Source organism: Pinus tabuliformis, chromosome X (assembly GCF_031772625.1).
Source record: "Pinus tabuliformis cultivar Carrire ecotype Pingquan chromosome X, CPIR1, whole genome shotgun sequence".
NCBI classification, from domain to species: domain Eukaryota; kingdom Viridiplantae; phylum Streptophyta; class Pinopsida; order Pinales; family Pinaceae; genus Pinus; species Pinus tabuliformis.
Genome location: NC_142308.1, coordinates 659,129,223 through 659,151,349, shown reverse-complemented (window position 1 = coordinate 659,151,349; position 22,127 = coordinate 659,129,223). Strand labels below are relative to the sequence as shown.

At 41.9% G+C, this 22,127-nt stretch overlaps 1 protein-coding gene across 5 annotated transcripts in view; it reads right to left on the bottom strand.

Moving 5' to 3' along the window:
- LOC149141688 (uncharacterized) overlaps positions 1–22,127 on the bottom strand; it is a 312,782-nt gene that overhangs the window by 5,637 nt on the left and 285,018 nt on the right. The gene's annotated exons all lie outside the window — the stretch shown is intronic.

Below are 22,127 nucleotides of genomic sequence, written 5' to 3'. Positions count from 1 at the left end.
AGAAGAGATGTAATGTTTTCTGAAAATATATCAGCCTACGAGCCTAGTTCAGTGGACGTGCCACCTCTCTCTATCCCTTCTACTTCTGAAAATATTTCTTCTTCAGATGATGACAGCGAGGATGGCAATCCTCCCCCGCCTTCTCAGGATCCTCCTTCAGCTCCTCAGCGTCCAAAATGGGTCCATGCTACTCGGGATGCAGCAGTTGCTCTTGTCGGTGATCCTACAGATCAGCAACGTACACGGTCTCAGTTTGATAGAGCCTCTTCTTTACTGGCTCAAGCTTCAGCTAATTATGATCCTCACAGCTTTGCAGAAGCTTCAGGCCATCCAGATTGGGACGCAGCTATGAATGAAGAATATCGTTCATTATTGGCAAATGATACATGGGATCTTGTTCCTCTACCAAAGGGACAAAAACTTGTTAGATGCAAATGGGTTTACAGAACCAAGTATGGACCAAATGGAAAAGTTGATAAACATAAAGCTCATCTTGTTGCTAAGGGCTTTTCACAAGTAGAAGGCATTGACTATACTGAAACCTTCTCCCCTGTTGCCAAAATGAACTCTATCCGCCTTGTTCTTTCCTTTGTTGCCTCTTTCAAATGGGAAGTCCATCAGATGGATGTTAAATCTGCCTTCTTGCATGGGGACTTGCATGAAGAAATCTATATGGAACAACCTACTGGCTTTATACAAACAGACTCCAGCCTTGTATGTTGGCTTAAGAAATCCCTTTATGGTCTCAAGCAAGCCCCTCGAGCTTGGTATGCTAAAATGGATAGCTTTCTTTTAGAAACTGGCTTTTCTAGGTGTCATTCTGACAATACTGTCTACACCAAGAAAGTGGGCAAGTCTCTTATCATTCTCGTTCTTTATGTTCATGATCTTACCCTTACTGGTAGTGATCCCAACCTTATAAACCATGTGAAGTCTAGCCTTAAAAAGAAGTTTGAAATGACAGACTTAGGACACTTGCATTATTTTCTTGGTCTTCAAGTCTTGCAATCCAAGGAAGGTATTTCCCTTTCCCAGTCCAAGTATGCCTATGATCTTTATGCCATTTTCACATGGAACACTATAAGCCAGCGCCTTCTCCCTTTCAGTCTGGAGCCAAACTTTCAGTCACTTGTACTTCCCCTGAAGTTGATGCTCCCTTATACCGTCAACTTGTAGGAAAACTTTTGTATCTAGAGCCATTTCTCTTTCTTCAGCAGAAGCAGAGTATCGTGGTGTCATAGAAGCTAGTAAGGAAGCCCTGTGGCTTCGTCAGATCCTATCAGAGTTTGGCTTTCAGCAGAAACATCCGACTACACTTTGGTGTGATAATGAAAGTGCCATGCAAATATGCAAAGATCCAGTCCAACATCAGCGCAGCAAACACATTGAACTGCACATGCACTTCATTAGAAAGCTCATTCATGACCATGTTCTTGAAGTGCAATGTTGTTCAACTGATGATCAAGTTGCAGACATCTTTACAAAGGCTCTCACAGAGGCGAAGTTTACTAAGCTTCGATTTATGGTTGGAGTTCAGGTAGTTGTCACTAAGGGGGGATAGGCTCTAATGCCTCCTTCCTTCTCCTATTGTGTCATATTTGTACATCCTTCAATCCTATCCCAAGTTGTTCTTAAGGGGGATGTTAGGATATTCCGACACATAGGAAATAGTTAAGTATAACTTGGTCTAGTGTAGAGTTAGGTAAAGTGTGTTTCTTTACTATGTACTTTTGTAACTTACAATCTGACGGTCAAAATATGTAGTGATCCGATGGTTCATTCTCTCCTCGGTATTATCGACACTTGATCCATGGCTTAACACCTAATTGGTCCATGATCTCTATTTAAAGAGCATGGAGGGTCATTTGTAGGGTAACCGTTCATGAGAGAAGCTTATGTAAATTGTCATTCTTTTATTAATAAATTGCCTGAAGTGGTCGCGTTGGCTCAGGCTGTGGACTGTTTCCCTCTTTGAGGATTTTAACCACGTCAAGAACACTGGTGTATGGATCTGTGATCTGTTTGTGAGCGGTGTCCTTTGGTGTTCTGTCTGAGGAACTTACCTTGTAAATTCCTACAGAGAGATGGGCTCCTTCACTAGGCTTGTGAGCCTTTGGAGGCTTGATCTCTTACCCAAACAAAAAGGATTGTCTGTTGTCATACCCTTGCTGCACCTCACACGTGTCACTATTAGCCCTAGAAACAGTGCTTCATACTTCAAATTTCTGCTTCCTTATGTCGCTTGAGAGTTCTTCTTCTTCACTGGAGTAGGATGCCTTTGTAGGCCTAATTACTAGCCCAAACCATGAAGAATATACCCCTATCACTTCACTATTGATCTGGTCGTAGACTGTCCCTTATCTCTTCACACGTGTGGCTATAGAAACCAGTGTTGCACACATCGCGATCGGGATTTAATCGGCGCCGGGAAAAAAGCGGAAAAAATCGTTAAAATCGGGAAAAAATCGGAAAAAAGCGGGAAAAAATCGTTTGGCACAAAAATATTCATTTTTTTTCAATTTTTTTCAATTTTTTTAATATCTAAACCATCTACAACATAAAATAAATACATTGACACATAAATATGATAAAAAAACTAATATATAAGATGTTTAATATCATTTCTAGCGCTAAAATCACACATAACATTGAATCATGTCCTGAATAGTAAGTCCTGAGTCCCAAGTCCAACTCAGCCTCAAAATATCAACAAAAAATATGATAATGTATCTCATCATGTCATAATGTCATATACAATAAAATGAAAGTCTAATCCTATTGATTTCCTCTGCCCCTCTTGCGAGAAAATGGCACAACTTTCTCTTTCCCTCTAGATGTAGAAGCTGGTGCCTGTGGTGGTGGAAATGGCAGTGGAGTCTGACGTGCTCTAGAAGCTGAAGAACTAGTAGTAGCAGCTACAGGAGGCTGAGGTGGACGGAGACCACGTCCTCTACTGGTGGTAGTGGTAGCCCGGGTAGCCCGGGTAGGCGGTGTCACCTCCTCCTCCTGGACAAATTGGCGATCTTGGCTTGGATTCCTCCTAAAATCGCTTCGATTCGCTCCCACAACCGACGGCAACCCTCTCCCTCTCTTCTTCTCCTTCTCCTCCGCGGCGGACTGCTGAATGAATTAAAAAAAAATCGTTTTTTCCATATAAAACCCCGCTGCCGCGCGCCCTCGCGATTTTAAGTGAAAAAATCGCGATTTTTTCGATAAAAATCGCTATAAAAAAAGGGGGCGATTTTTTCGATAAAAATCGCGCTTTGAATCGGCGAAATTAAAAAATCGCGATTTTACGATTTAATCGCGATTTTATCGCGATGTGTGCAACACTGATAGAAACCCTAGAAAACAGCCCTGCACCTTCGTTGTCCTTCCTTCTTGCTATGCTGCCCTTGTAGACCCTCTTTCTTGTCTTCTCTTCGTCCCTTTTAGCCCTTCTATCTTCTGTGGATTTCAAAGAGAGATTGTGTGTCAAATGAGGAGTGGACAACCTCTATAAGAGGTTTGTCCCTCCTCTTTAAGCCGACATGACTGTCATTTAGGCCGACTTGCAGTTTGCATTATAATTCAATTTTTATTCATTGTTTTACTGCTTGTAGACTTCGTTGGTGTTAGAAGAGGATTTGACCATGCTTGGAGTTGTTCCCATGACCTTGTATGATGACTTACATGATGTAACATGCCCTCAAAGGGTCTCATTATAATTACATTTTGACTTTGACTCTCTAGAAGCACTTCAAAATGTGCTTGTCCTATTTTCAATGAGCAAGAAACTCATTGATAAATAGTATCAAAATAAATTCTCTTTTCTTGAATAAGTACAATTATCAGAATTACATATATGAAGACCGAACCTAGTTACATTTTCTCCAACACCCTTCTCTTTTCGGATTTTCCCCGAGGGGAGGAGTCCCAATATCCCTCACTTATGATAGATGTGTCTAGGATAAATTTGAAGTGAGGCAAGGAGGCTCATTCAATGGAAAGGTTCAATGAAAGTGGGAGCCTCGGGAGAAGCTAGGAAGATTTTCCAAGAAAACCTCCTTGAAAGGAAGGCTAGACGAGACCTAGGGTTGAGAAATTTGATGATATGTGAGTTCATCCAAGGTCAAGGTAGACAAGAGAAAAGGCTACGAATGATATACTTCAACAAGTACTAAAGCACAAGCCTTCAAGGAATCCCCAAGTTGAAGGATTAACTTCTAGCGTTCCCACTTGGTGTGATAGCTAGAGCATCAATTTTATGGAGATTCCCCGATCAGAATTCTTTCAAAACTTGTGGATGCCCAGAGGAAACAATAAGAAAGAGTCTTATCCAGGCGGAGATAAAAAAACACTCCTCTATTGGAATTCACACCAAGCCCTAGAGAGGCCTCCATATCCTTAAAGGGACGAAAAAAGAGGGGAGAAAAAGGTGAAACAAAAGATGATTCGTTGACTTGAGACTCGAGAGTGATCACCAAAGATTTAGGACCAGTGCCTAACTATTGGGAGAACTGGATTCAAAATGATCTTGATTTGGGAACTTCACTCTTCAAGGAGACCTAGAGGCAGCTTCGCTAGCCCAAATAGAGGCAGCTACACAACAACTCTAAATATTCACACTTCGATGACAATTTTCAATGGAGTTTAAAGGAAGCAAAAAAACATACAACCTCTAGGAACATTCATTCATTCATTATCCATGAATAACACATGCAAAATCTCCAATCGCTCCAATGTCCTAACAAAAAATTATTAATTAGGGAACATTAAAGACCATAAGATAAGATTCCATGCATTAGACATTCATAAAAATCAGAAATATAGCATTAAATTGAACTTACAAGACAATGAAGAATATATCCATCCATCAAAATGCCAAAACAAGCTCCAAGAGAAAGAGCGAAATTTTTCCAAACATCAAAATGCATTTAATTTGTCCAAATCACCTCACAAATTGTGAACCAAAATTCTCTAATAAAGATAACAAAAAACGCAAGTGTTATGTCCTAAATGAGAGAGAGTGTCATCTATTTATACATGACCTAAGAGTTCAAAATGAAGAGACAAAGCCCCTTCAATGCCTAAAATGTCTAGTAACCCACCCATAGTTACAAGCCAACCATGATAGCTCATAAAATAAATCGAATAATCTTTCTCAGGGCCATGCTAGGCTGACATGGAGGCCTTGAAGGGAAGAGTTGAGGCCTCATGTGCTAAGGATGAGAGTGAGGGCCTACAAAATAACGAATAAAAAGGGGATGCCCTCCAAATGCTGCAAAACATCTCAAACCCCAATTTGGGCTCTATGGGCTCCAAATGGCTCAAGATCAAGTTGATGCTTCATCAATGAGGGCTAAGAGATGACGCATGCCCTCCCATGTCTCTCGGGGAGAGACAAAACCTCCTTTGGGCCATAGATCAGCTGCCAAGTGTCAAGTGCAATGTGTACTCAGTTGGGCAACATGGTCCAAGTGCATCATCATCTTTGTATAACTGGGGCATGAACAAGCAATATGGTGGTGCTAAAGAAACCTATGGTGTGGCCATCAATGCTTTGCATGGTTGGAGGCCCATAGCCCCCAACGCTCACCCTACAAGTGCCATTATGACCCTCTGGAGGGCTTGGATCCCATATAAGGAGACAAGTCCAAGATGAAAACCCATCTACAATCCTATATAAGATCCAATGTGTCTCCACACCTTCCAGACTTCCAGTACAATAATCCATCAGTGCAATTGAGTAAATAAGCTTGCTAATCAAGCGTAGAAATGGACACTTCATAGTGGCATGCCCTTCCAAAAGGGGCTTTAGATATGCCTAGATGTTTTCTTTCTTGGCAAGAGAGGTTGATAAAAGACCCTATTAGGTGATTTCAACCTCTACCTGAGTGATAGGTCCATGGTATGTCCATCAAATGGCAGGTGTCATGTGAAATAATGATGGAAAGGAGTGGGGGCAAGAGGGAAGACTCTAAGCCACATGCCACAGTACAAGGGTAGCTATGATGAAGGAGGCCCACATCTTGGGTGTATGAATGTAGGAGGGAGCAATAGTGGTACATGAGATACCCCGGCCTTTGTTTTTCCACCCTTCTTTATATGCCTTAAGCCTTTTATTGATTTTTCTTCATTTTTACTGCTCAGGGCTCAAGAGCATGATGTGTAAAATGTGGCAATGATTACCCCATTTAGGTGGGGTAGTTCATCGCCCATCAGGTGTTGGGACAATCATGGGTTCTTTAATGATGAGAGGGGCACTCATAGGTGCCCTAGGAACCAGGGTGATGGCCATAATGATAAGGGGTAGAGCTCATGTTTAGCTTTTGCCCACGTGCTAAATTTTATTGTCCCGGCCATCTTTTGCATTTTGTGGTACATTTCCTGTTGTATGTGGCCATATTATGCTTTTATCTTTCTTTTTAGCTGCATCAACCTCTGAGGCATCATTCCAGGCCCAACCCAGGGTGTGGACAAGGAGAGGGGGAGGGTAACACCTTGTGGACCCAATGGACAAATGTGGACCCAAATGAGGAAAATGTGGAAAGGGCTTGTAATAAGCGGGAAGAAGTGAGATATATGGTATCGGGAAGCCGAACCATGCAACCAAAGTCAAGCTTTCCCATTTATTGCCACTCCTAAAGCTAGTAGCCAATAAAGGAGATCCCACTGGACTAGGATACAAGATTAACCCCCAAGTTCAGGGAAGGGAACAATGATGAAAGGAGATTTTGGGGTAAGGCAAAATCCCTTTCATTTACAAATTTTTGATCCTGGGACCTATGGGTTATGAGCCCATTTCATTATCGGAAGCATTTAATCGCTCTTTGCCTTAAAAACCTGTGACCATACACTTATTCGAATTTTCTTTAAAAACCGGGACCACATCACTTTAACGCAATACAAAGGAATACACAGGAAAACCCACTCTGAAACACATCAGTCGGACTTCAAAAACATTACACCCGAACCTATATATCGTCGGGTCCGCACTCTCGGTCCATCGCCTTCCTGCTGTGCTCTCCATTCACCGATCTCTAATCGGCCCAATCTCCGCTGTCCATTTCTTTCTCCAATCCAACAGCTATCAGCGCATTGCTTAATCGTTCCATCGGCGTATTTCAATTTCATCTTCGTCGTCCCTTAACCTCTATCTATTGCGATTTGCGACTAAATCTTAACCGTTGATCTGGACTCGATCCGACGGTTGACGTTACATCCAATCAACGAAACTAATCGTTGACCCTGCGCCGTAGATCCAACCCTCATTTGATCCCACACTACACAACAATTTCGGGTGAGCAACGTGCACGAGGATTAACCACCCGAAAAGCGGTTTCCTCTCTCATCCTTGCTACTACGTGTCCTCCGCTATGTGGAATCGGGTGCCCAACCCGAAATACCACTTACCACTTGTGACCTTGCCTGAAATACCACCTTTTGTTGCGAAACCACTTCTTTCGTGAATGAACTTCCGCGCTCTTCCGCCATGCGATGAACGTCGATCTATCGAACAGTTATGATGGTGCCTTCAAGTTCCACCATTACTGTCCGTCGATCTAACCGATCTGACAGTTCCCATTCTTTCTTGCCTACGCCGTTGATCCTCTGCGTATTGATGGATCTACGCTAAAACCCCAGTTTCTCTGCCATACTCTGAAAACACACAACATTCATATAAATGACATTTTAGATCGCCATCGATCCATACAGTGATCGATGATCGATCCACAATCTCGCAACACTGAATTCAACTCTATATATGCAATTCACACACAAGCTATCTATACAATCATACATAGGCACACAATTCAACACGGAAACACACACTTTTCTATTATACACAGAATAGTTACATTCTAAGGCATTTCAGCCTTAGGCACAAGTTCTCCTTCGACTACATTGTATCCCACACTCTGTTTTTTCACAGTCTTTCTGTCTATTGCTCTATATCCCTCTCACACACACAGACTCTCTTTTTATAAGTGATTACAACAGTCGTGGATCATTTAAGATGCACGATTTCTTCCCACAATCACTCAACAAACTCCTAAACTCTCTATACGCATACATGGCAGATTAGATTACATTAAATAAGTCTTCTAGAGACTTTATCCATTCCATCAAACTAGCTCTATTATAACAGAAATGTGTCCCTTGTTTTGCTCCGATGGTCCACATCCTCCTTGCTCCGCTTTGGATTCCGAATTTGATTAAGAGTGTCGGATGCTCTTGCATCAAACTCCCGAGGCACAGAAATTTATGACCTCTTTGTCATATGCTTCTCCTTATCCTTAGCAATTCTACCCACTTCTCAGTGGAACTGCCTTCATGAACTTCTGTGAGCTGCAACCAACCTCTGCAGTAACAGTCTTCCTCTGCTACACGATACCTCACCAAGATTTCTCCTCTGAGCTTTAGTCTTTTGTTATCCTTCTGGTTCTCTTCTTCGAAACCAATTGAGAACTCCTTGCTCTAGGTTGCTGCAAGTCTTCTCACCTTCCGCTGCAGCTATCTGCACGACAGTAAGACCATAACTCTCCATACTTCAACAATTGTACCTTCTTCTCCTTCTGCTTGCACTCCTTCTTCCTTCTCGCATGAAAACTTTCCCTGCTCTGATACCACTTGATGAAAGGAGATTTTGGGGTAAGGCAAAATCCCTTTCATTTACAAATTTTCGATCTTGGGACCTATGGGTTATGAGCCTATTTCATTATCGGAAGCATTTAATCGCTCTTTGCCTTAAAAACCCGTGACCATACACTTATTCAGATTTTCTTTAAAAACTGGGACCACATCACTTTAACGCAATACAAAGGAAAACACGAGATAACCCGCTCCAAAACACATAAGTCGGACTTCAAAAACATTACACCCGAACCTATATATCACCGAGTCCGCACTCCCGGTCCATTGCCTTCCCACTGTGCTCTCCATTCACCAATCTTCGATCGGCCCAATCTCCGCCATCCATTTCTTTCTCCGATCCAACGGCTATCGGTGCATCGCTTAATCGATCCATCGGCGTATCGCAACTTCATCTCCGCTGTCCCTTGACCTCTGTCTATTGCGATTTGCGACTAAATCTTAACCGTTGATCTGGACTCGATCCGACAATTGACGTTACATCCAATCAACGAAACTAATCGTTGACCCTGCGTCGTACATCCAACCCTCATTTGATCCCATGCTCCACAACAATTTCGGGTGAGCAACATGCACGAGGATTAACTGCCCGAAAAGCGGTTTCCTCTCTCCTCCTTGCTGCTACGTGTCCTCCACTAAGTGGAATCGGGTGCCCAACCCGAATTACCACTTACCACTTGTGACCTCACCTGAAATACCACCTTCTGTTGCAAAACCACTTCTCTCACGAATGAACTTCCGCGCTCTTCTGCCATGTGATGACCATCGATCTATTCTATTGGACGGTTCTGATGGTGCCTTCAGGTTCCGCCATTACTATCCGTCGATCTAACCGATTTGACGGTTCCCATTCTTTCCTGCCTACGCCTTTGATCCTCTGCATATTGATCGATCTACGCTAAAACCCCAGTTTCTCTGCCATACTCTGAAAACACATGACATTCATATAATTGACATTTTAGATTGCCATCGATCCATACAATGATCGATGATCGATCCACAATCTCGCAACACTGAATTCAACTCTATATATGCAATTCACACACAAGCTATCTATACAGTCATACACAGGCACACAATTCAACACTAAAACACACACTTTTCTATTATACACGGCATAGTTACATTCTAAGGCATTTCAGCCTTAGGCACAAGTTCTCCTTCGACTACATTGTATCCCACACTCTGGTTTTTTTTACAATCTTTCTATCTATTGCTCTATATCCCTCTCACACACACAGACTCTCCTTTTATAAGAGATTACAACAGTCGTGGATCATTTAAGACGCACGATTTCTTCCCACAATCACTCAACAAACCCCTAACTCTCTATATGCATACATGGCAGATTAGATTACATTAAATAAGTCTTCTAGAGACTTTATCCATTCCATCAAACTAGCTCTATTATAACATAAATGTGTCCCTTGTTTTGCTCCGATGGTCCATGTCCTCCTTGCTCCGCTTTGGATTCCGAATTTGATTAAGAGTGTCGGATGCTCCTACATCAAACAAGAGTACAGTCAAAGCCCTATCTTTCTGCTGAATCCCCCCACTAATCCATGCCCAAATGTGCCCAAGAAAAGCAAGCTTAAACGCCCAATTACGTAATGAAAAATCATACCTTTGGGATGGAAGGCCCACCTTCAAACATATGATAGTAGCACATCGAGCTATAAAATCGTTGCAAGGGGTTGTTGGCTGTCGGTTGAAGACAAATCCAGGAGAAAAATTTCTCCTATAAGGGTCACCCAGTGGTTGTGAGTAAGCTCCAACTGGGACATGAGCTCTCAAATGAATGCACAAACCAAGTACTCAAACAGGGAGGTCATAAGAACACAAACAATCTCTTGGGGCCATAGACATGTTACCTACATATCAAAGACAAAGCAAACGGGGCAACATGTGTTGATGGCGTCCTTTGATCGCCCATGCTTTTGTTAGTCCATAAAATCAAACAAGAAATAAAATTAGTGCAAGTCTAATCTAAATGCACTTAATCTAGCATGAAAACCTAATATGATATTAAATTCTAATGCAAAAATTAGTATGCAATGCATCCTACTCTAACATGCATATTATGCTAACACTAAGTGTAATCATAGAGCCAACGCAACCAAGACATTATGAGATCAATATAAAAATATTTGCCCCAACAATTACTTATGGAACAAATCCATGAGCAAGGATAGCAACAGTCATATGGAAGATGACAAGGGTGTCGGGTGGGAAAATAAGATGACCACATATGGAGGATCATGGATGAAGAGGGACAAAAGGGATGCAACCTATTACATTGGACTCTCTCTTTTAGCGATAAGATACAGATATCGACAATTAAGCTCATAAATCTTCGATGAAGGGCAACCTTAGGCATATCATTCTCATCATGGTCCCTCACAACGATGTCATGCTTCATGATTACCATAAAGTCATGAATGGAAGGAAAGGGAAACTGATGATATGGAGGGACACAATAAGCATGTTTCTTAATATGATGATCACACTCAGGAGAGAGAGAAGGCTCCTCGTTATTAGTGATTGCATGAAAAGGGATGAGGCAAGGGTTCACAGTTGACTCAACTATACTCCTAGGATCAAAAAGACGACAAGGAGAAAGAAGGTCCCTATTAATGTCATCATTAGTATCATAGATTAGACGTTTGTCAAAATGACATCCAATCACTTCCCACTGCCCTTCTCATCCAGGTGGATATTGGTGGCCACCCGCCAAGTCCACTTGGACCCCCACCATTGTTTCTTTAGCTTTTTAGTTTCCTTAATTGTAGCATAGTTTACTATTTTTAGCAGTTTTTCATGTCCTAAACTTCCAGAGCCATTTTGAGGCCCTAAACGATGTTTTTTGGGAAAACTAGGAGCAAGATGGTTCCATGGACTGATGTTGCTCTTCCCAAAGTTGTAGTTCTCGGATAGATCTTTCTAACGAGATATTGTGCGTGTTAAACGAAGATTGTATGCCAAAGTTACGACCCCGAGAAGTTGATGTACCAATTTACCCATACTGGGCCCACAGTTTGGCGTTTCATCTTCTAGGGTTAGGTTTTTGGATGTTTAGGCTTTTTCATTGTTTCTCAACAATAAATAGGCCTTCGAGCCTCATTGTAACACAGTTCAGAGGCATGTAGCCACCACATCTCTTCTGAGAGATAAGCTACCATCGCCCTAGCTGGTTTATTTCCATTTATGTTTGTAAGCATATTTCAGTATTTTACATTAATGAAATGAAGTATTATTTCCATTGCATCTCTGTGTTTATGGTTATCTTTATAATTTGTTACGTTCCTGTTTAAATCCGGATCAGTGGTATCAGAGCAGTCTGCTTTTTCTCTGTTTTTCTTTGCATGTCCCCAACAAAGTCGGGATATAAGGAGTTAGGGCTTGAACTGGTCGAACCTTTGCAAGACCAGCCTCGCAAATCCCGATGACCTCCCATGGCGGATGAAAAGAAAGACGAGGGGGCAGGAGATCCTATCAAAATCTTGCTCGAAGAAGCCCTCGAGCGACAAAGGAATGCGATGATGGACAACTTTGCCCAGATCCTTCAGCGGCTACCTAGGGGTGACGCATCAGCTTCCAACAGCTACTTTGGAAACACCACACCATTTAAGGTACAAGTTAATTTTGAAATCCCCATATTCGAGGGTCAAATAGATGTAGATGTCATCAATAAATGGTTAAATCTGCTAGAGGGTTATTTTTTTGTTCATGATTTTTCCAGTCGGGAAAAGATTATTTTCGCTCTTCTCAAAGCAGCCCCCCACGTCAAGGACTGGTGGGAAACCTACTGCGAGCAGAGGGATGAAAATACAGGCTCAATATTTTCAGCCGCACCCACTTGGAATTCATTCTGGAATGCCATCAAGGAGCAGTACTACCCTGTCAGAAGCTATGAGGATCAATACATAAAGTGGACCACGCTGCGCCAGGGAAGGGACCAAGACGTGCCGGAGTTTACCAATATTTTCCATACCCTTCGCACAAAATTGGGTATCAAGGATTCGAAGTAGCATTTGGTACTCAAATACTGTGGTTGCTTGCACAAGTACATCCAGGAAGAAGTAGAATTCCTAAACATCTCCTCACTCGGCACGGCATACTGATATGTCGTCAAGGTCGAGCAAAAGTTTAAACAACAAAAGCGAGACTTTGGATCTGCGAATCCGAAGCAAGAGAAAGGTGCCCCCAAACCGCATAACAAAGGACAAAGCCCAGGCAGGGCGGCCCAAGACAACTCGCCAAAGCTACAAGCAAAGAACAGCGCCATGAATCCTAAAAAGGACACGGGAAAGTGGTGTGAATTCCATAAGAGCTCCACTCACAACACAAGTGAGTGTCAGGCCAAGCAGTCACTGGTGGCCGAGCAAAAGGTTTCAGAATCAAATGCATGTTCCGACTCTGAGTCAGAACCCGACAAGGGGAATGACAAAGGGAAGCATATTATTGATGTGGAGCCCAACGCTACCGTTGCCACCACGAAGATCCAGAAGGAGGAACCCGAAGATCCAAAGGAGGAGGAGCGTCTCTTCCACTCCCAGATATGGGTAAAGGGCTCCCCGCTACATTTCATTGTTGACAGCGGGAGCCAAAAGAACCTCATTTTGACAGAGGTTGTGAAGTGGTTGGGCTTATCAACCACAGCACATCCACAACTGTACACCATTGGGTAGCTTCACCAAGGACAAGATCTTCGCATGAGCCAGTAGTGTTGCATTCCATATAACATCAAGCCCTTCACGGATGAGGTATTGTGTGACATTGCTCCCCTTGAAGTTTGTGATGTATTATTAGGACAACCATACTTGTGGAAGCGACATGTCGTGTATGAATCAAGGCCCCGTGCTGTTATTGTTACTTTGGGAAATAAGTTGTACAGGATACCGAAGGTAGCACCGCCTCCCGCCATCTCTTTGGTTACTGCAAAACAATGCAGTAAGCTCATTTCCAAAACCAGGAAATTTGTTTTCCTGATGATATGCCCTCAAGGAAAGAAGAAGACGGTGGTCACGACCTCCAGACAAGGCCCCTCCGCACGACAACTACAGATGGACAAGGTCATGGAGGTGTACAAGGACATCTTCACCGCCCCCGTAGGGGTTCCTCTGCATTGTCGGGTCAAACACTCCATCGATCTGACCCCAGGTGCGCCGCTACCCAATGGACCAATCTATTGGCGCTCCATTCTGGAGAACGATGAAATCAAAAGGCAGATTCAAGAGCTGCTGCAGAAAGGTCACATCCATCCAAGTTCATCGCCCTGTGGGAGCCTGATCGTGTTGGTACAGAAGAAGGATGGGACTTGGAGACTCTGTATTGACTATCAGGCGCTGAACAAGATCATTGTCCGTAATAGGTACCTGATCCCACGGATTGATGACCTCCTGGACCAACTGGAGGGGGCAAAATATTTCAGCAAGATCTATTTGAAGTCAGGATATCACTAGATACCAATCGAACCCTCCGATGTGTGGAAGACTGCCTTCAAAGCCAAGGAGGGCCTTTTCGAATGGTTGGTTATGCCTTTCAGATTGACAAATGCTCCTGCAACCTTCATGAGGCTAATGGATGACATCTTGCGGCCATTCACCAACTCATTTGAAGTGGTATACTTGGATGACCTCCTGATCTTCAGCCAGAGTTGGGAAGAGCACCTCCACCACATACGACAGGTTCTCCAAACACTGCGGCAACACAAGTTATGTGCCAATTTGGAGAAATGCACTTTTGGCATGACCCAGGTTCAATATCTGGGATACATTATTAATGAACAGGGGGTGCATGTGGATCTAGCCAAGATCCACGTCATTCGGGATTAGCCATCTCCAACCATTCTGACAGAGCTCCGCAACTTTCTAGGTCTTGCCATTTTCTATCACAAGTTCGTGTTGGAATTTTCTCATATCACTTGGCCCTTGAGTCAAGTCACCAAGGGAGGAGCGAAAGCAAAATTCTTTTGGTCTGAATCTCAACAGAAGGCATTCACAGAGTTGAAAGATCGCCTTTTCTTGGCACCAGTGCTCGCATTACCAGACTTGCAACAACCATTTGAGGTCAAGACAGATGCCTCTGACTATGCTATTGGGGGGGCAGTCCTTACTCAACACAGGTATCCAATGGCATATCACAGTGCGGCACTTTCAGACACAGTCCGGAAGTATCCCACTTATGACAGAGATGTATTCCATTGTGCAGGCCAGCCGAAAATGGAAGCATTACATTTTGGGGAAGGAAACGGCCATCCACACAGACCACCAACCCCTGCAGTTCATACAAAACCAAGGGAAACTGCAGAATGATCGCCATCAGAAGTGGTCCACATACCTGCAACAGTTCCATTTGAATATCAAGTATAAGAAGGGCAGCACCAATAATGTTGCAGATTGCCTCAGTCGACCAATGATCATGGCGTTAACCACTGTGCTCAACTCTTGTGGGCACGAGACTTCTGATTGGCCACTTCTCTACAAAAGCGACCCAGAATTCGGCCACACATACCAGACACTCTTGGAGGGTCAGCATGTTCCAGATTTTCACCTCTAGGATGCCCTGTTATGCCACCTGGGTCACCTTTGTGTTCCTTCAAGCAAGCATGCCAAGATGATTTGGGAAGCACACTACAGTCGGGCTGCTGGGCATTTCGGGGTCGAGAAAACGGTGGCAGTACTGCAGAAGTATTTCTATTGGTCAAATCTTTGACAGGATGTCGGGAAGTACATCAGATCATGCACTGCCTGCGCCATTGCCAAACCAACCATCAAGAAGCAAGGCCTCTATACCCCGCTAGCTTCGATACCCCGCTAGCCTCTATACCCCGCTGCCTACCCCTAGTCGACCTTGGGAATCCATCTCTATGGATTACATGTCAGAACTTCCTTCCACTAAGCATGGAAACGATTGTGTTTTGGTCGTCGACAAGTTCTCGAAGATGGCCATTATGGTGGCCTACAAGAAGAATATAACAACAGAAGCCACTGCTAAACTCTTCTTTGAACGAGTGTGGGTACACTTTGGGATTCCATAGTCTATCATCTTAGATCGAGACAGCAGGTTCCTTAGTACATTTTGGTCCAGTCTCTGGTCGATGCTAGACGCCAAACTCACTGAGTCCACAGCTTTCCATCCCCAAACTGATGGCCAGACAGAGGTTGTCAACAGGATGATCGTACACATTCTGCGCATGTACATCTCAACACATCCACGCACATGGGACGAGAGCCTCCCCTATGTTCAGCACAGCTACAACCGGGCTCTCCACAGCTCGACTTGCCACAACCCTTTTCAGGTGGGCTTAGGATTCCAGCCACTATGTCCCATTGATGTGGCCATGCCATTTGCAACTACTCACGCAGATTCGGCTAATGTCTAATCCGAACAGATAAGGCAAACAGCTTCATTGAGCACATCCAACATATTCGCCAGCAGGTCCATGACATTCTAGAGAAATCAAATGCCAAGTACAAGCAGCGACATGATCAACATCGGGTGCCACACAAGTTTCAGGTGGGTGACAAAGTCTGGTTGCATTTGCAAAAAGAACACCTGACCGGAGCCTATCGGAAACTTAGACCACTCCGATATGGTCCTTACACCATTACCAAAGTTGTGGGAGGCAATGCATTTGAGCTCAGCATTCCCCCATTCCTTGGCCTGCACCCAGTGTTCAATGCGGACTGCCTTCGGCCATACTTTCCACCATTACTAGACACATCCGACATTGCAGAACGGCTCACACCCACAGAGTTAAATCCATATTGCGTATAACAAGCTGCAACTGATCGGATCATGGACACACAGATCAAGCACACTCGCCAGCAGAATATCCAACTATATCGAGTTGTCGAAGTAGGCCAACTCCTTCACCAGGGCAAGTAGCTCACCAAGGACCAAGTTCAGTAGAAGTTTCCTCATCTCATGGAGGAACTCAACGCAATGGGGACCATTGCTTCCTAAGTGGGGAGGAGGAATGATCCAGGTGGATATTGGTGGCCACCCGCCAAGTCCACTTGGACCCCACCATTGTTTCTTTCAGCTTTTCAGTTTCCTTAATTGTTGCACAATTTACTATTTTTTGCAATTTTTCGGGTCCTAAACTTCCGGAGCCGCTTTGAGGCCCTAAACGACATTTTTTGGGAAAACTGGGAGCAACATCGGTCCATGGACCAATGTTGCTCTTCCCAAAGTTGTAGTTCTCGAATAAATCTTTCTAACGAGATATTGTGCGCGTCAAACGGAGATCGTATGCCAAAGTTACGACCCCAGGAAGTTGATGTACCAATTTACCCAAACGGAGCCCACAGTTTGGCATTTCATCTTCTAAGGTTAGGTTTTTGGATGTTTAGGGTTTTCCATTGTTTCTCAACAATAAATAGACTTTTGAGCCTCATTGTAACACACTGCAGAGGCATGTAGCCGCCACATCTCTTCCCAGAGATAAGCTACCATTGCCCTAGCTGGTTTATTTCCATTTCTGTTTGTAAGCATATTTCAGTGTTTTACATTAATGAAATGAAGTATTATTTCCGCTGCATCTCTGTATTTATGTTTATCTCTGTAATTTGTTGCATTCCTGTTTAAATCCGGATCACCTTCCCACATGGGAAAGTAATGATCTCCCCTTTGAAGGTTATCGATAGATATATCAGCGTAAGTAATGTCTTGGAGAAAGGGAGAGCTAACCTTAACCTCATCATCCTTCATTGTTAAATTGATGACCAACAATTTCCCATCTCTCCTCTTCAACACACAGGTAATCTCCAATGTCAACTTTCAAGAGATAAATGGGATCACCATCTCCAAGGTTCTTAAAGAGTGCATCATCAGGAATGATATCTTCGGAAAAGGTAAGGCTAGCCTTAACTTCACTTTCCATAGACTCATCCTCTCAACCACACTTGTTCTCAAAATTTTCTTCATCATGTGGATCCATGGACGATCCTCCTCCCTACTCATCATCTAGATTCCCAAGGTCTTCTTCAACCTCTTCATATTGAATTAAGTTTGGAATGCTTTCAGGTTCACATGAATCAAGTTGGCCCCAATGTTTATATCCAATAGATATAATAAATAACTCAATGAGGTTATCTAAGTGAATCACATTCACCTTGGAAGCATACTTGATGAATTTTGCTATGTGGTCAACTATTGAACATGGATTGCCATCAAATTGTGGCACACTTTGCATAAGCCTCCTGTCCAGGCCATCTAGGTACCCTAAGATCCATGTGATATCCAAAGCAGGGAACCACTCATAAAGCTTTTTGGTAGCCATTGATCCTTGTATATTGATGATATGGGAGTCGCCAAGGTGAATGAAAATTTCCTTAACGAATGCTTGTTTCACCCTACAAGCATTGACTTTGAGGTTCAATGAACAACTAGGGCTTCGTTCTTTCAATGGAATCGTCAAAAGGATATATCAACGATGTCATATGGGAACAAGACACATGTCTCGTGTCCCCGACAACAGTGAAAAAAATGTTGCTCCACAAACTAGCAAACCTAGTAAATAAGCAAAAACTAAAGGACACAACACCCTAGGATAGAGACCCATTGTCACCACAGCCTAAGTTCCCTTCTCTTCTCAGATTATAACCGACTAGAGGAGTCCTAGTGTCCCTCAGATATGATAGATGTGTCTAGGATAGATTTGAAGTGAGGCAAGGAGGTTCATTCAATGGAAAGGTCCAATGAAAGTGGGAGCCTTGGGAGAAGCTAGGAAGACTTTCTAAGAAATCCCCCTGAAAAGAAGACTACACGAGACCTAGGGTTGACAAATTTAATGATATATGAGTTCATCCAAGGTCAAGGTAGACAAGAGAAAAGGCTACGAATGATATACTTCAACAAGTACTAAAGCACAAGCCTTCAAGGAATCCCCAAGTTGAAGCATTAGCTTCTAGGGTTCCCACTTGGTGTGCTAGCTAGGGCATCAATTTTATGGAGATTCCCTCATCGGAATTCATTCAAAACTTTTGCATGCCTAGAGGAGACACTAAGGAAGACTCTTGTCTAGGCAAAAATCAAAACTCACTCCTCTATTGGAATTTGCACCAAGCCCTAGAGAGGCCTCTTTATCCTTAAAGGCATGAAGGAAAGGAGGGGAGAAAAAGGTGAAACGAAAGATGATTTGTTGAGTTGAGAGTGATCACCAAGGATTTAGAACCAGTGCCTAGTTATTGGGGGAATTGGAGTCAAAATGATCTTGATCTGGGAACTTTGGTCTTCAAGGATACCTAGAGGCAGCTTTGTTAGCCCTAATAGAGGCAGCTACACAGCTACTCTAGATATTTACACTTTGACGACAATTTCCAATGGAGTTTCAAGGAAGCAAAAAGCCATACAACCTCTAGGAACATTCATTCATTCATTATCCATGAATAACATATGCAAAATTTCTAATAGCAACATAAGTTCCAATCAAACGAGAATTATTTCCTCAAAACAAGAACTCTCGCCAAAAAACCCCCAAAAAACATGAAAAAACAGGTCGAAAACGAAAAGTGTTGATGCTACATCAACATTTTTTTGGGTAAATTTTCAACATTTTTAAAAATGGCAGTAAAAACCAAATAAAAAGGTGAAAAAACACCCTGAAAATGAAAAGTGTTGATGTTGGAACAACGTTTTTTCCACATGTTTTAGCAATGGAGTTAAAGATAAAATATCAAGACTACGAAAAAACTTAAAATTCCAACAATTTTCACGCATGGCATTAAAGATAAATATCACGTCTCTAAAAAGCCTTAAAATTCCAACAATTGTCATCCTCGCCCAGGGCCGCCCATGCCCTCTCGACCCCCTACTAGGCAGGGGGGTGATTCTCATAATTGACCCCCTGCCCAGCAGGGGGCTAAGAGGGCGCAAGCGCCCTCACCCAAGGCTGTTCGTGCCCTCTCAGCCCCTTGCTGGGCAGGGCCCTGATTCTTGGAATCAATGCCTCGCCCAACAGAGCGCCGAGAGGATGCGAGTGCCTTGGCATAGGGTCGCTCGCACCCTCTCAACCCCCTTCTAGGAGGGGGGGACGATTCTCGGAATCATCACCCTATTGGGGGGGGGGAGGGGATTCCAAGCCAACAACGAGTGAGAGGACACAGGCGGGCCAGGTAATCGGCCCCCTGCTTAGCAGCGAGCCAAGAGGGCGCTATCGGCCTGGCTAGGCAGGTGGGAGATTCTGAGAATCAGCCCCCGGCCTAGCCGGGAGCCGAATGGACACGAGCGACCCAATTAAATTTTATTTTATTTTTCGTAAATTTTTTATTTTTATTTTTTAAAATTTATTTTAATCATTTTCTTAATACAAATATTTTAATTCTTATATATATATATATATATATATATTGAATCTAGTAGATGGAAAGAGTCAGCCAAGTACCGGTTCATGATGTTGCTGTAAGAAAACTCACATGTGAGGATAAAGATGCAAAAGGAGAGAGTTAACATTTATCAAAAACCACAGAGATTGATTAACTATCTTATAGATTTATGTTCAAATGGAGGAGATTGAGTTTTGAATTTATTCTTAGGTTATTATATAAAATTGAATTTCAATATTTTATTTTTTAATTTTTATGTGTTTATACTAATTTATTTTATTATCTCTTTTATACTTGACGATTAGATACAACACTAGCATGTTGCCTACAAAAAGGAAGAAATTGGATAGCCATTGAAAAAGACTCACTACAATGCAGTTTTATTCAACAAAGAATTAATGCTATTCAATTTTTCCAGATACAATGCAAGAAGTTGGTTTGACGAAAGGAGATTTTAATGAATCATGTGTGGCAAAAAAAGCGAAGGAACCTCAACCACCGTCAGATGGAATGATTGGAAAGTGATACTTTGGCAGATATGCACACATCAAAGATCCATCAGAAGAAGAAAATGACCAAACTGAAGCACAAAATGAAAATACTATAGAAGAAGACAATAATGAAACTCTAGAAAATGATGCGCATGGATTATATGATATTATTGATTAAATTTAATTTATGCTTGCAAATCAAGCTCAATTTTGAGAACTATTCATTAGTTATACTTGTAATGTTTTGACTTTGAGATTTTATAATAAGAATAAGTATTCAATTATTGTTGTTATATGTTTAATATTTGTATTATCTAATTTTCACTTTAATTTTTATGTCAAGCATTATTTTTTGAAAAAAAATGTGAATATTATTAATTTTTGACATAAAATTCATAAAAAAGACTATGTTTTAAGCATTTTTTGTTAAAATTTTCCCTGAAAAATCATTTATTATTAAAATTTTCCCATAAAAATCATTTATTTGACATGTCATTTTTAGCAAAAAAAATCTCAAAATGTGTACATTTTTTATTATATCTATAGTCAAAATGTGTATTTGTTTTCAAATGTTTAAAATTCTTGTCTTTTAGTGACAATTATTTGATCTATATTGAAATATTAATTAACGATACATAAATATATAGAAAATGCTAACTCTAAAATATTGACCTGTTTATTTCAACTATGGAAAATAACGAAGATTTAATTACAAAAAAATTGAAAAGAAAATTAAAAAAAACAAAAAACCTGAACCACTTTAAAAAGGAATATCTCAGGGAAGAAAAAGAAGACGACTACTTCAAAAATTGTTAAATCGTTAAAATGGGTTGATGTTGCATCAACGCTTTTCAAAATCAACATGAATATCACTAACATTTTGAAAAAATTGTTCATATTTCATACATATGAAAATTTAAAATGTCAAAATTATGCTCCAAAAAACGGTGTATTTTGAATCAACATTTTTCAAAATCGAATGACTTTTTGCTACCTCTAAAAAGTGAAAATTCGGTATAGTTCTCGTTTGATTGAAAACTTTGTTTAGCTCCAATGTCCTTGTTGACCACTAGAGTGGCACCTGAAGATTTTTTGGAGACTCCATGCCCAAGGATGTACCAAAGGTTGTTTGTACCATCAGAGATCATCATATCACTGAGTCATTTTAACTCTACTTCTTCTCATATTCTTTTGTTGTACCCAGATTCCACAAGCCCTACAAGGATGATGTAAAGTAATGTTAGTATGATGCGTTTGAGTCATGTAACAGGCCTAGGTAACTTGGGACCTTGTCATCGAGTAAGTCTACTCTAGGAGGTTTTTTTCACTTGGTTAATTATCATTTTCCTCCAAGAATTTAATAATTAATTGCGTTTTTCCTCCAAGCATACCCCCAAAGCTAGAGTACAGCTTGAAGGCGAGGCCTTGGGTGAGTCTTAGTATCTAGAGTCATTGTATATTACCATACTAGATCACTTATAAAATTTCATGGAATTTGGTTAGGTCTAGGGGTCACCTTTTAAATTCTTTAAATTTCCCGCAGGGTGGAAATTTGAATAAAATCTTATTGTAATATGTAATAAGTGATGTCTAAAGAAGTTGTATGGGGTATGTGTGCTCAAAATCACACCTCTCACCATCAACTTTCTACTATAACACATTTTGAGGGGTA